Consider the following 16740-nt stretch of genomic DNA (forward strand, 5'->3'; position numbering starts at 1 on the left):
AGTTCACTACCAATGTGGCAGCTAAGTCTAGTCCCTTCCCACAAAAGGATTTATCAACTAATTTAGAACCTGAATTACAGCACCTGACCCTACAAGTCATTCTTCTCAACGTCCATCAAGAAACCTACAGATCGTTGAGTCACTTCAACGCCTTAAACCTACAAGTGAAGTCTTATTAACTTCTAAATTGAAAACCTATAAGTCGTTGAGGTAGAATAGCCACTACTGAGTTGGGTCACAAAAAAGTGAAATTGAGTGTTGTTTTGCTTCTTCTAAGAAGATTGGTTAGAATGAATTTCACACTAAAATAGAGCACTAAGAACTATGTAATATAAAGTTGAATGCATGTCTAGCAAAGACTGAAACTTTGAATTCTGAATACTTAGAGAATTTGGAGTTCGTAAGATTTTTTGAGTATTGTGTATTCTTCTTCAGAATTGATTCCTTTATATATCATTAATTAGGGTTTCAATACCGTCCCAAAAAAATTATAAGCATATTTTCTTTGGGTGAGGTCAATAGAGATCTTCACAAAAAATAAACCTTGATATATACAGTTTGGGAATATGATCATTGAAAATTGATTAATTTCAAAACGAATATTCAACCAAATCTTCTAGAATGATTATTTGCGAGAATATCCATCTAGCAGTTTGAGTATATTTTTTACGAGTAGATATGGTCAAAATATTATTCACAAGAAGATATTGTTGGAATCAAGTTGGTTTTTCACTTAGAGTTTTAATGTTAACAAAATTATTTTATGAGAACAAAAAATGTACTTCATTAAGTATAAAGTTTATAGAGTGTTTAATAACAAACAACTTGACTTTAAAAAGTTAAAGCAAGTTGATGATAATGCATGTTTACTAGAACTAGAGTAAGAATATGCAGACAAACCAAAAGAACCTGAAAAATTAAAGGATACAAGTAAATTGGAGGAAGATTACAGATCATTAAAGGATGAATATGACCAAGTTAGAAGTAGTTAAGATAAGTGAGAAGGAAGATCCAGATGAAAGTACAAGTCACCCCATCCTGAAACATGGAAATATGATAGATGGATCCTTGCAATGTAGGAAGAGATAAATGAATTTAAAAAGAATGATATTTGGGATCTAGTACCTAGAACAAAAAAAAAACATTATTGGAACCAAGTGGGTTTTCATAAACAAGCTAAGTGAAAAATGAGTAGTGGTCATAAACAAGGCAACACTTGTTGCAAAAGGCTATAGTCTACAAGAAGGCATTGATTACACAGAGACATTTGCTCCAATGATCAGGTTCGAAGTTGCTCCAATAATAACATTACATTATTTCAAATGGATGTTAAAAGTGTAAATGGGTATATAAGTGAAGAAGTCTATGTTAAGCAACCCCCAGGTTTTGAAAGTTCTAAATTTCCAAACGATGTATTTAAATTTAGGAAATTATTGTACGGTTTAAAACAAGCACCTAGGGTATGGTGATAAACTAAGTAACTTCTTGCATAAAAACAATTTTCAAAGAGGAAAGTGGACAATACTTTGTTTAGATATTCAAATTTATATTGATGATATTATTTTTGAATCTACTAATGGCACTCTTTGTCAAGAATTTGCTAAGTTGATGAAGCTTGAATTTCATATGAGAATGATGGAAGAACTTAAGTTCTTCTTGAGGATACAAATTATGCAAAGTAAAAAAGGCATATACATTCATCAAACCAAATTTACAAAAGAGCTTCATAAGAAGTTTAAAATGAATGATTGAAAACATATGGCTACACCAATACACCTTACTTGTTAACTTGAAAATGATGAATCAGGCCAAAAGGTTGACCAGAAAAATATAGAGGAATGATTGGATCACTGTTTTACCTTACTTTCTCCAGACCTGATATTATGTTTAAGAAAAGCTCTGATGAAAAGATAAAAGCTCTGGTAGATTGAGAAAAATAATGAATAGGACATGTTGTGACCATCGTATCCTCTACTTCCCAACTTTTTAAAACTAGATACGCATTACAAGAAAAGTTTTTGGAATATTTCTATGGCAAATCAATTCAACAAAGATTGGATATATAACTTCTTAAATTATGTTGATTTCTTGCAATTAGGAGAATGGCTAGAAACCCTAATCATTATCTATAAAAGATATGCTTCCCTCAATTAAGATACACAACCAATAAACACATATGCACTTTTTCTCAATATCACTCTATTTCACGTTAGTGCTAAGAGAAGTTATAAAGTAACAAATGTGTAAACACTTTTTGCGAGAGCTAATACAAAAAATCTCAAAACCCTTTTGTTTGAAATGTAGCCTGGTATTGGTTGCCTTCATCAACAACTTGATTGTACTAAGCAAAACGGCTGAGAAGATTAAACACAGTTAATGTGACTAGTAGGTGTTCAAGTGTAAGTCTGATTATGTGGTGATATAGTGGATTAAAATCTTCATGTTGAAGGGGTCGGATGTAGCTACTGTGTTGGTGGTGAACCCAGATAAATCGTTGTGTGTCTCACCTCTGTTTTCTTTTACCTGCACAACTTTCTTTACTTTAGTATAGCCACGTGAAAAAAAAAATTTAAATCAGAAAACACAATTCAAACCCTCCATCTTTCTTGTGGTTTTGCGTTTTGCAATTGGTTCAATCCCCAATGCAACCTAAATCAACTTGAGATTCTTCATAGAATTTAAAGTATATGTCGTGAACCCAGCTAAGAACGATTTCAACTTCATTGATGACCTAGTTGTGGTAGGCTAGTTTGAGTAATTTAACCTAGGACTAGGTGTTGCTTTGGACGTCTTGGTAAAAGAGTTTTGGAGGTTTGTTGATGCAAACATCATCGATGAGGTTTCAAGCACTATATTGGGTCTTCATATCAAGATCACTCACCAATCCCTTGTGGCCATGACAATAAGCCCAAACGAAGGCATGCTGCTTGAAAATGGGTTTGAATCAAGTGTTGGAACCTTCAGAATCAAAAAAGAACTTATCGAAGACCCCAAGGTGAATTCCAAGTGTGTTCATCTTAAACCTAAGTATCATGTTCTCTTCAAAATCCTTATTTTGTGTAAAGTAGCCAAGGGTGGATGGGTGGAACATGTTAGCAAACACCACAAAGGTCTAATGTCGAACATCTCTCTAAGAATCAAGAAGAACCTTCCCCCCACCATCTTGGAGCACAGGCGGTCATGCATCATCAACTACAAAATAAGCAAAATCAAGACTATTCCCTACCCCCCATACTGATAACTGATGAACTCTTGCTTACGTCCCTCATTTAGGCTATGGAGAATGTTGGAAGTTTTGTTTAAATAGGAATAATTGGTATCATCTTCTACTACCACATTCAATATCTCCAACCTTATCAAGATGAGGCTGGTGTCTCCCAAGCACTGTATTCAAATTAGTGGTGATGCTAAAAGAACAATGGTTCAAACAAGTGGATTTCTGGCTGCTCCCTTAGAGGTTGATGAATCTATTGCTTCCATATTTGTATAATACAACAAGGCATTTGTTTTGGAATATCTGAGAATGTGTCAGTTTGGCCATGGTTTGGCTCAAGTTTGCTTGCCTTTGTCTTATGTTGAACAGGTTTTTGCAAAGAAATGGAAAAGAGTAACTCCATCTCTAAGCATTGTAGAGGATGACAAAGACACAACTATCACCGATACAAACACGACAACCTCTCACCATTCCTCTAACCTTGCACCCATCACCCTCACACTTCTGACTTTAATACCTCAAACGATATTTTGAAAGCTACCCTAGATGAGCACTTTGCTTCACTTGGACACAAAACCCATCCTTTCCTTCATAAGCCTTGTATCTCCGCTCAAACACATCCCCTCCACTCCTTTACCACTCCCTAATCCCTCTTCCACTCCAATACCTGACCCCACTTCATTGCTTTCTCTCCCAAAAGTTGTATAAATTGCACCAACTCTTATCGACCTAGTCTTTGATACATCATTAAAAGTCTCCTTTGAATTTTCCCTCCCTCCCTTCCCCTCTAACTCTGCTACTTCCCCCATCCCTCTAGCAATCATCCCCTTCACACAATCCATTACATTTGACTTCCTTGACCTCCAAACCTTCCTTATTGTCAAAATATCTTACACCTAGAATCAAAACGCTCAAAGTCTGAATCCTAGTGATGTTTCAACCCAGTGGAACAAATACCTCTTTTTTGTCACAATCTGGATTCAAAACAATAGGGATAATTGACTGCAAGTGGCTTTATTAAACTCTACAACTTTCAGAAAAAATTGATGATATCATATACTTATGGATGGTACCACTTTAAAATGCTAAGAGCAATTAGTCTAGAAAACTCATAATAGCCGTTTCATAAGGCTCATCTAGGGATGCCCTTTCTCCTTCTAGTGATATCCTTTTGGAACCTTTCGTGGTGGCTTCAACCGAACGATTTCAGCTTTTTGTGTTCATCTCACAAATTGATATTCACACTCTACATGTTCCTCTTGTCGCTGCTTTAGGATCTGTAGATTATGCTTCTGCAAGCCTCTCCACCTTTCCCTCTAGCCCCATGTAGGAACCTCTCACTTCGTAAAAAGAATATTTGATCGTCTGGAAGCTAAGACTAAGGCGTTTATGGAAAAGACTGCCAATAATCACGAGGATATTTAGAATACCTTTAGTTTAATTATGGCTAGTCTCACAAATCAAACCCTTAGTTATTTTTTTTCCTTTTTTTATGTTCTCTCTATTTTCTTTTCTTCCTTCTCTTTTTGTCTGATGACAAAAGGGACATAATATGTAATTTTGAGAAATCATAAGCAATCAATTTTTTTCTTCTGAACTTCAATTACTTATGCACATTGATACTCTGTTAGAATATATTTCACCTTATTAATTGAACATGCATATTCTAAGGGGAGCTTTGCTGCAACATGCTATTATAATATTATCTCTTTGCTTATTTTATCTTAAAAATTTGTTCACAAAAATAGATGACTTTCATCTTGAGAAAGGCCCAGATTGATGGAACCAAGTTGATTTGATAAAATATGCCCCTAACTTGTTTTGATGATAACAAAATCGTTTGTGGGAACAATTTAATACACTAACATTTTGATTATCTAGACGAAGACAAAGATGCAATACGACTTTGCCTTGTTTTGTTTCTCTAAGTCTGATGCACGACAACGCCACATCCAAGTTGCCTTTGGAAATTAAAGCAATGTTGTAGTTATATTGCTTGTGATGAATTCAACATATGTTCTACATCGTCTACCTATAATGAATTCAACAAACAAAAATATTCATTTGCCTCTAAAAATCATGACACACAAGTAACTACCTCTGATTATCACATCAAATGTCTGATTGTCTAACTCTGAATTATTATGTATTCGATGAAAAAAGTAAACCCTCTGAAAAAATCAATGTTCTTAAATAGTCAACGTTCTAAAGAAGACAAAGCAATTGTACATCATCTGATGAACATCCTGAATTTGTTACTTGTCTGAAGATCTTAAGACATGTTTTGACCATTGTATCCATTGCTTCCCAACAGTTTTACACAAGATACGCTGACTCATTAAAAGATTAGTTTTTGAAAAGTTTCTATGGAAAATCAATTTCACAAAGATACGATTCGAACCTTCATGAATTATATTGATTTCTTGCAATCAGGACAATGACCTGAGATCACAGTCATTCTTTATAAAAGTAAGTGCTTCCCTCAATCAAGATACACAGGCAATAACCACATATGCACTCTTACTCAATATCATTTTATTTCACCCTAGTGCTAAGAGAAGTTATGAATTAACAAGTTTGTAAACAATCTCTAGGAGAGCTAATTCTGAAAAACTCAAAACCCTTTTGTTTTGTAACCTAGTCTAGTAGTGGTTGCCTTCCTCAATAGCTTGATTGTACTAAGCAAGAAGGTTGAGAAGATGGAACACATTCAGTGTAACTAGTAGTTGTTTAAGTGGAAGTCGGATACCATGGTGAATTAGTGGATAAATCTTTCAGGTTAAAGCGACTAGTCGTAGCTACTGTGTTGGTTGTGAACTAGGATAAGTCGTTGTGTCTTTCTGCTCTATTTTCTTTTACCTGCACTTCTTTCTTTACTTTTGTGTAGCCACATGATTTATTTATTTTTTAAATCAGAAAACACTATTCAACCCCTGATTTCTTTTGTTTTTTTATTCTACAAATATTTCCTTGTAGATAGCATGGATTAAAGCAAGCTGACATCTACGATTTATGTTGTTAGTAAAAATCATAAGTGAGGAGTTAGATTTAAAGAAATAGTGATTCAATCTAAATTTACTTCTTCTGATGAGATGTGTATTGTTTGCTCAAAGAAAGGTCACAATAAAATATTTTGTCCTATGTTAAGAACATGGAAAGACAAGAAACCTTAGGGAACTAAGAAAACCATAACCCAACCAAATTTGGATACCCAAAGATAAAAAAAATTATGTTGCATATTTTCTCAACAGCCAAATTGAAAACACCAGTTATGGTACCTCGACAATGGCTGCTAGCAACATATGATGGGAGAAAAGTTTATGTTCCAATACCTAAATTTGACCAACGACGGGTTAGTGACTTTTGGAGGAAAGCAGAAAGGTCTGCTAATTGGACATGGCACAGTTGGTAACAACTCCCTTACTTCTATATATAACGTTTTCATAGTTAAGGGACTAATACATAACCTACTGACCTTAAGTCAATTAAGTGATAGTGGTTATGTTGTAGTCTTAAATCAAAAGTTTTGCAATAAGTCAATCTGATGGGTTTGTATTGTTTACTGGCTAGAGGCAAGGTAACATTTATAAAATAAACCTTTTTAACTTAGAAAAATAAGAGGTTAAATGTTTTATGTTTGTGAATGATGAACAATTGATTTGGTACAAAAGATTGCGCCATGCCAATTTGAAGTTAAACTTAAAATTAAACAAATTTTAATTTGTTAAAGGTCTACCAAATCATAAATACAAAACAAGAGTTCTTTGTGAGGCTTGTCAAAAAGGAAAACAAATAAAAAATTCTTTTTCTCCTAAAATCATTGATTCCACAATCATACCTCTTGAACTTTTACACATTGATCTTTTTGGCCCAGTTCAAACTACCTCTATAAGTGGTAATAAATATGGACTTTTCATTGATGATGATTATTCCCATTGAACATGAGTTAAGTTCCTTAAACACAAAGATGAGTCACATAAGATATTTACTACCTCTTGTGTTTAGTTATTACGGTTTGAACTAATTAAAGATGTTATTTTTTTATAATGAATATTTACTCTACACGTAAACTTGTTGTAGGTCATGTGTGAATTGTACTAAGTTACTCTGCTTCGATCGTAGGTGTCTGAGTTTGAGTTGTATTGTTTTAATTCTACTTAAGTTAATCTTCTTCGATCTTTAAAACTATAAATTTCTTCTTACTTTGGATATGTCTTTAAGAAAAATTAATAGAGACAATGGATATGATGTATGAATTTGGATAACTACAAAAATATTGATTCACTAATTACCCTGGTAATAAATTTGAAACCTTTTTATAGTTGACCTTTTTATTGTTATAATTTGAATTACAGAGTGATGGAATATTGTAATATTTGAATACATAAATATGTAAGTCACTTTGTAATTGTGTTTTCTTTGTCCTAATATGATGTATGAAGATTTGTAACAAAAGGGTTTGACATTTGTTTTGGTTTTTATTTTTATTTTTTTCATATTTAAAATTTTCCATTTGTGTTTCCATCTACAACAAAATATTCCTTGAGAAATAGTTAAAAAAGCTGATTCAAGTATAACCACTAATGTCATCTACAATAATGAGCTTCATAGTAAGTTAATTGATTTTTAGTTCATTTAAAGTTGTATTGCCATAATTTATTTTTATCTAGTGTTGTTAACATTATACAAAGGCAACTTGGTATGTGTTTTTAATAATTTAATATTTAGGCATTTTAATATCTTTTGACTATGTTAATATTTTGGTACTTTATTTTTTCGTGGATTTCCTATATTTGATTGCTAGTATCATATTATTTTCTACACTTTAGAATCTAACGTGCCTCAATGACTGGCCTTATTGAAAATTTTCGAATTTTCTATTTAATTTTTTGAACTGAAGTTTTGCTTTATTATTTCTCTCATTCTTTGACTTGGCAGTAGAGTGTTCAAACATTCATTTCGGTATTGAAATTTGTTTAGCACAACAAAGTAGTAAATAGAACATTTGAAATCAAAAATCAATTCTTTATTTATGTAGACCCCAGATACATTAAATGTTAAGCTTTTATTACACTTGAATTTGTTAACCATGGAACAAGTCAAACACTAAACTTGCTTGTTTATAGAGTAATATCTTAATTACTAATTTTCATATTTGACTTAGTCATACTTAATTTCTGTAATGCAATATTTTAGTTTATCATTATATAGTTGACATAAGTTGGATGTGATCGTGTATTTGATTTTTTTAGTTTTTTCTTTCTTTCTATTTTAACGTTAACCACGGAAATGTCACGAGTTAAATTTACTCATGACATTTCCAATGGAAATACTTTTTTTCATCGTTTGACATTACCTTAGAAAATATCATGGATTATATTATCCACAAAGAAGCCGTGAGTCAGTTTACCCACAAAAATGTAAAGAGTTAACGTGACTCAGGGCAATTTCCATGGATAAAATATTACCTTTGAGCCATTTATCTATGAATCTGTGTTCGTGGATATTCCGTGAGTAATTTTTAATGACATATTTTCTTGGGAGAAGTCTAAATTTGTTGTAGGTAATGACATATTTTCTTATAGTGAGGCAAGTTTGTAAACAAACTTTTTGAAAACATATGTGAAGAGAATGATATTTTACACAATTTTTCCTCCTCTAGAACACGTCAACAAAATGGTGTTGTAAAAAGGAAAAATGTACTCTTCAATAAATGGCTCGCATCATGATGCATTAAACAAATGTTGCCAAACATTTTTGGACAGAGGTAGTAAGTATTGCATATTATATTCAATACAGAGTTTGTATCAGACCTATTCTAAATACAACTCCTTATGAATCGTAGAAAGGTAAAAAGCCCAATATTTCTTATTTTCGACAATTTGGTTATGTTTGTTATATTTTGAACACTAAAGTTAGTCTCGACAAGTTTGACCCTCGATCACAAAAGTGTACCTTCTTGGGATACTCTGAAAGATCTAGAACTTATAGAGTATACATCAGGGAGACTCTAATCATAGATGAGTCAATACATGTTAAATTTGATGACAATCAGATCGACCTGAAAAAGTCAAAGCTAGAAGAAGTTCCTATAGGTTTTGAAAACCTATAGGAAATAGGAAACCAGAGAATGCTGGAAAACCAGAGAAAGTAGAAAAACTAGAGGAAGCAGGAAAGTTATAGGTATCAGGAAAATCAAAGGAACTTAACAAAATAGTAGAGGATAAGGCTGGCGTCAGAACAAGTCAAGATTCATTAGAGTCTAGAATTAGAATGAAGTATTAGTCGTCTCATCCATGCTATTTGATTATTGGGAACTCCAATTATCCTCTAAAGATCAGATCAACTCTCAAGGACACTTCTCTATTTGGTCTACTCTCACTTATTAAGCTTTCCTTTGTTGATGAAGCTTTGGGAGATGAAGGATGGACTCTGGTTATGCAAGAGGAACTTAACGAATTCAAGAGGAATGATGTTTGAGATCTTGTACCCAAACCAAAAGATAAGAAAGCCATTGGAATCAAATGGGTATTCAGGAACAAGTTAAATGAAAAGGGATATGTTGTCAAGAAGAAAGCACGCCTAGTTGCACAAGGTTACAATAAACAATAAGGTATTGATTACATCGAGACGTTTGCTCTAGTGGCCAGGATAGAGGCAATACATATTTTACTTTCCTTCGTTGCTTTCAGTAATATCATTCTATATCAAATGGATGTAAAAAATTCATTTTTGAATGGTTACATAAATGAAGAGGTGTATGTAAAACAACCTCTTGGTTTTGGAAAATATGAGTTTCAGACCATGTTTTTAAACTTAAAAAAATCTTTTTATGGTCTGAAACAAGCACTAAGAGCTTGTATGGTAGACTAAGCAATTTTCTAATTAAAAATGATTTTGAAAAAGGGCAGGGGGCAGATTGACACTACCTTATTTAGGAAATCAATTAAAAATACCTTATCGTAATTTAGATATATGTAGATGATATTATTTTCTGGTTCAACTAACGGCACCCTATGCCAATAATTTTCTAAGTTGATGCAATTTCAAATGAGTATGATGGGAGAACTGAAGTTATTTTTAGGAATTCAGATTCAATAAAGTCAAAATGGTGTACATTCATCAAACTAAGTAAACAAAAGAGCTTCTCAAGAAGTTCAAGCTGGATGAATGCAAGCCTATGTCTATATCTGTAACACCTCAATTTTTAACAAAGAGAGTGAATTTTTCTTTAAAAAAAAACTAAACACTTCAGGCTAAAATATTCATAATCGTACTTTAATTTAAATCAAAGTAAAATAAGTAATTGTACAATTCTTTGAAAAAAATGACAATTAGAATCATCGTTGCATTATATAAAATGGTTTCAACACAACTAACTTACTTAAAATCGAACAATTCACATTGACTCAAAAAAAATTACGACAACAACATTGCAATAAGGAAGGGAGAATGAATAAAACCCTTAATTAAAATCACAAGCTAATCCTGAACTCTAACTGAGGATGAGGGGACACTGAGGGTCCACGGGTGGCATCGAGCATCACTACTTCCGATTGTCAATCCAAAATCATCGCTCTGTCACGTCTTCGACGTCGTTGCAATTCTCGCACAACTCAAAACTCTAAGAACTTGGGGCGTAAGGTCGATCCATTATAATAGTATATGGTCACGATGTAAAAACAACATATATACGAAAATACAAAGCACAACATTACATGACATCAATTGATAAACAAGCATGTATATAAATATTATCATATAACAAGCATGACTCATATGACAAAGCTCTTTAATGCAATACTTATATGTTAGTGCACATGATTCCAAAATTTCCACACCCTCCTCGAGGAGCGTAAATTATAAATGTTCCGCCTCTCACATACCAATACTAATTACCAATGTGCCACTTATCATGGGTCAACATGATTTACCAGAGTGTAGTCTATCACAGACCTACACGAATAAAAATCCTCATAAGGATAAGATGGACCAATCAACTCATAGAACCATCGTGTGGGACATCGCGGTCACCACTAACATCGTGGCCCATCACGGTCACCACTAACGGTGAAATGCATGAGCATACTCTGATAAGGATAAGGTGGACCAATTAACTCATGGAACCACACAATGGCCCATCACGGTCACCACTAACACTTTGGCTCATCACGGTCACCACTAACACTTTGGCCAATCACGGTCACCACTAACATTGTGGTCCATCACGATCAGTAACTATGAAATCCATGAGCATACTCTGACTCTTTCACATCAATCATTATGTAAATGCAGCTATTAAAAGACTCTCATTTTAATGTTTTATTAAACACTAATAATTTTTAATACTTATCACAGAGCATACTCATGGCATATTCTCATCAATAAAATGCATAACAATTCATTTACCACTTTATTTCAAAACTTATTCCAAAAAATTTTCCATGACCTTTTTGTTCATGTCTCTTGTCCTTAAAATTTTCAACCCCACCAACATTAAATATTCAGAGTTCTCCCCACTTCTAAATCAGTGTCAACAATCTCAATTCATTTTTGAGACTCATAGAGCTAACTACATAAATATAGAAAATTATAAAATTTACTTCAAGGTTATATTACTTAAAAAAACTAATCAATTTATTTTTTATCAATCACTTACTTCAATATCCTCATTTCACAACTCTGAGTATTTTTTTTTTTTTTTTATTGTAAAAAATACATCACTTTGGTCCCCAAACACCTTAACATCTAGTTGTCATTTTAATTTTAAAAAAAAAATAACCAAACAAACTAACTTTACTAACTTAAACCCTTTATTAACTTATACCTTTTATTGAGTGTGTAGTAAATAGAACCAGGAAATAAAGGAGAATATATCAAAGGGATTGAATATGTCAAAAGAAACGAAGACATCATAGTCAAGTAAAGTCAAAGGAAGTCAGCACAACATTCAGACTCTTGTTATTACACGCGTTGTTGTGTGCACACATCTGCCTATAAAACTTTTCCTTGGAAGCATCTACCTAGTGTGCCTCTAAAGCTTTTGTGTGTCTGTCTCTAGAAACTAAAGCATGCCTCTGTAGCTCCTACTACAATACTCTAAAGTTTCTATTCAAGTTTCCTTTGAAGCTCATGTTCCATTCACTCTCTCGACTGCAACTTATTCCAAGATGTTGCATGTGATACACAGTGTAATACCGTATCCGGCCAATTAAAATTAATTCCAATAAAAATAAGTAATAATATGTTTAATAAACATTTTGCACTTATTATTATTAAGTCGAAAATATTGTCATTTTATATATCTGGTCCAATATTATTCTATGTTTATATGGGTTCCCATTACATTACATTTAGCACCAAAAATGAAATTAAAAAAAGAAAAAGAAAGAAAGAAAAGTGGTTTTTTTTTTTTTTTTCTTGCTACATGCCTCCCTCTACTTCCTTCTTTCTTTAGCATGTTTCCTTGTACGCCTCCCCCTGTTTTTCGGCTTCAAGAAGCAGTTTCCCCTCCCCTATTTTAGTTTTTGTTTACCTTCTTTATCATCTTCACCATTAGTACATTCAATCAAAAAGATAAGCCACCTTTTACCTTAATTATCTGATATGGTTCAACTTTTACAAGAAAACAATAATAAATTGAGAACTCAATTTTATCTCATGAACACAAACATTCATCTTTTAAGATTATAAATTGAGAACAAAAAATCACCAAAGGAGGAAGAGTTTTTTTAAACTGAAGAAAAAAATAAAAATAAAGAAATAGAAAGTGAGACGTAGAAGAGAAACAACATAGTAAAGGAAGAAAAAAATACAACATACAAGCAAGGTATTATAAATCTCTTTAATATTAATATTATATATATATATATTTTTTTGTCTTTTTGCTATTACATACAATATACATACAAATAATTAAAAAAATTATGTTCATGGTCGTCAAACCTTGTGTTGTCATACTTATTTATTTATTTATTTATTTATTTATTTTGTCTCCTTCAATTTTCAACATTAGTAATTGTTATCCCATGAATAAGAATGAAAATATCATAGATAAATTAGCAATAAATCAAAAGGGAAACAAACAAAATGCAAAGGAAACCAAAAAGAGGAAGATGAGGCGTAAGTTGTCGCCTTCACCGGAACGACGACCGGCCATCACCGCCCCATGTAACACCTCAATTTTTAAAATAGACTATTTTATTAATGAAATAGAATTTTAAATAATTAATTTGCTGTTAAAATTATTTTAAAATATATGTTGATTAATTTTCTTTATGTGCTTGTTGTGGTATGATAATTTTATACATGTTTAATTTAATGAGCAGTATAAATTATAAATATTATATTTTATTATTTTATTAATTTTTATAAAAATAATAGCATTTTAGTGTAAGAATTTTACATAATAAGACTTTAGGTTATTTTATGTGTATATATTTATTGATAATTGTTAAAATACTTTCATATGCATTTGAGTAAACGATAAACGGGCATACAATTATATTTTAATTACTTCTAACTATTTGTTAATTTGATTAATTATTTTATAAATAATTAGTTTGAATATATTGTGAATATTTTAAAGTTTTTTTTTTTTACCATAGAATTGTTAGAACGTGTTGTTGGTATTAAAATGCATAAATTAGTAAGTATAGTAATAGTTTTGAATATGAGAGTTTTGTTATTATTTTTCTATATTTTTAAAAGTTAATTACTATATTTAATCTATTTTGTAAAATATTGGTTATGAAATATTAATAATATTGCGCTTAATTTTTTATATGTGTGCTTGTTATGATATACCTATTTTATAAATATTTATTTGATTTAGTGGCTAATATAAAATACGGATTTTATATTTATTTATTTTCTTATTTTAACTATTCTGAAAATATGATAATATTTTAATATTATATTTTAGAAAACATTATTTTAATGGCAAATAAATAAATTAAAATTAATTGGGTTTTTTGTAAAAAAAACGAGGTAAGAAAATAAAATGGGTTCAATGAGTCAGGTTAATAATAACCATTAAAAAAAGTCAAATATAACCTAATGTAACAAAAGAAAGATAGTAGAGCTACAGTAGCAAGAAAATGGAAGAAAACGACAGCCACGTCTTTGGTCAAACCCTAGCTATTTTCTCGTTTTTTTTTGGACTCGCGCATCAGTTTGTAGCGCACATTTCTGTGGTAAAAAACCTAGGGAAGATTGGAGCGCACATTTTGTGAATCTGGACCGATGGATCACTTGTTTTTCCTCTGATTCCAGTTTCAAATTTACTCTATAAATAAAGGGTTCTCCTTAGTTGGAAAAGCACACCAAAAGCTATCACAAAAGGGTAGAAAGTTGATATTTGTGCACAGGCGACAAGGAATCCAACATCAAATAAGTTGGTGATGAATGGTGATGCTCAATTATTTCTATGTGTGCTTGTAGCTAAAATTCCAAATAATTCAGTTGGACTTCGAGCGATGGTTTGGGAATTTAATGTGGCTTGCCTGTTCGATGTGAGTGCTCTAAGGCCCCAAGCCATCCTTGCACAAAGATTGTCGTACTTGTTTATAGTTTTTGGTTTTTGTGCTTCTATGATGACTAAAGACAAGAAATTATTTTTTAGAGGTCGAGATACTTTTTTCTAGGGTATTAGAGTTGGAAACATAAAAGATCCACAATGAGAACACTATCATCGATTTGAAGGAAAAATTGGATCACGCTGAAAAACTTATTTCTGATGCTAACGAGAAGCTAAGGATGATTGAAGATAATCTTGCCTCTTTGAAGAAGGAAAACACAAAACTAACTATAGAACGAGAAACATAAGAAAGGGAGGAAGTTTGAGTTGTGTTTAAAAAAAAACATTTTAACAAGATTAAAACAAAATGATGAAAACAAAACAGATAAACACGCCCAATTTATCCTAGTTCACGATCAACACAATAGCTACGGCTAGTCCTTTCAAATATGAAGGATTTAATCTACTAATTCACCAACTGAATCACACTTCCACTAAACATCTGCTAGTCAAATTGAATGTGTTAAAGTATTCTCAACTTTCTAACTTAGTACGTTCAAGCTATTGAAGAACGCAACCACTAATGGGCTAGGTTACAAAAATGAGAGGTTTAAGGGTTGCTGAATAACTCTCACAAGATGGTGTTTACAATGTTTTATTGTCAAAAAATTATTTCTTAGTACTAAGAAAAAAACAAGTTGATTGTAATGTGCTTATTGTGATATGTTATTCTATTATTGTTGTTATATATTTCATTAAGAGTTGCACGTCCTTTTATAGAGAACATTCGAGTTTCTATCCGTTGTCCTGATTGCATGAAATCAGAATGAATCAAGATATTTTGTATAAAATCATTTCGAGATTGATTCACCATTAAGGCTTGTCCAGAAATAGTTGTTGTAATTGATTATGCGTATCTTGATATAGAATCAGAACAAGTAGAGGATATCATGATTAGAGTATGTCTCATAGTTCTTTAGACAAATACCGAATTAAGGGTGTTGACTAGATGAAGCACAAACTTGTCTTCCTTAAAGTGTTGACTATTTCAAAATGTTGACTTTATCAAATCTTGTCATTTTAGAGTGATTACCTTCATAAAAGCATGGATTATCTTGAGTGTGAAATTTGTATCACAACATTTATTATTTAATGGAGGCAAATGATCAAATGCTAGAAAAGATTATTAGAGGTAGATAATTTGGTGTAAGACGAGATTATTAGTGGCAAACAATCAGATGCAGAGGTAAAAAAATGTTGACGATATTATTAGTGACAATCAGATTATTAGTGACAATGCAGAGGTAAAAAAATGCAAACAATCAGATTATTAGTGACGAGATTATTGTATCACAACCTTGTTGTTCCTTTAACTTAGATCAAACATTAGAGGATACAATACAAAATCATATAAAATACCTGATATTTGAATTGCACACTTAAATAGAGCACTAGTGCTTTAATTGTTCCCACAAAATAATTTTCTTATCATCAACACAAATAAGGGTCATAGTTCTTCAAACCAACATGGTTATAGCAATTTCCATATTTTTGATGATAACAAACATCTATTTTTGTGACCAACTTTTAATTTAAAAGGAGTAAAAAGAATAATATAGAGTATCACAACAAAACTCCCCCTTAACATATGCATGTTTAAATGTAAAAGTATGAGAGATATTCTGACTAGATAATTGATAAGCTTTATTAATTGAAATTATTAAAGAACTTGAAATTTTAATTAAAATTGTTCAAGATATTCTCCCTATTTTGTCATTAGTGTACAATACTTATGTTTTTTATGAAGACAAAGACCAAGGAAAGTGATCAAGTCACAAGCTCAAAAAGAAGTTAACAATCAAGTCAACTATGGTCAACATGCTAGAAGTCTTATAATGTAAGGTACATGTTGCAATCTAAAATTATTATATTTCAAATGCACATGATAACCTTTCATTTTAGCATATGCATCAAAAGAATTTTCAAAGTGTCAAAATGCATGAACAAT

The sequence above is a fragment of the Cicer arietinum genome, chromosome 5 (assembly GCF_000331145.2).
Source record: "Cicer arietinum cultivar CDC Frontier isolate Library 1 chromosome 5, Cicar.CDCFrontier_v2.0, whole genome shotgun sequence".
Taxonomy (NCBI): domain Eukaryota; kingdom Viridiplantae; phylum Streptophyta; class Magnoliopsida; order Fabales; family Fabaceae; genus Cicer; species Cicer arietinum.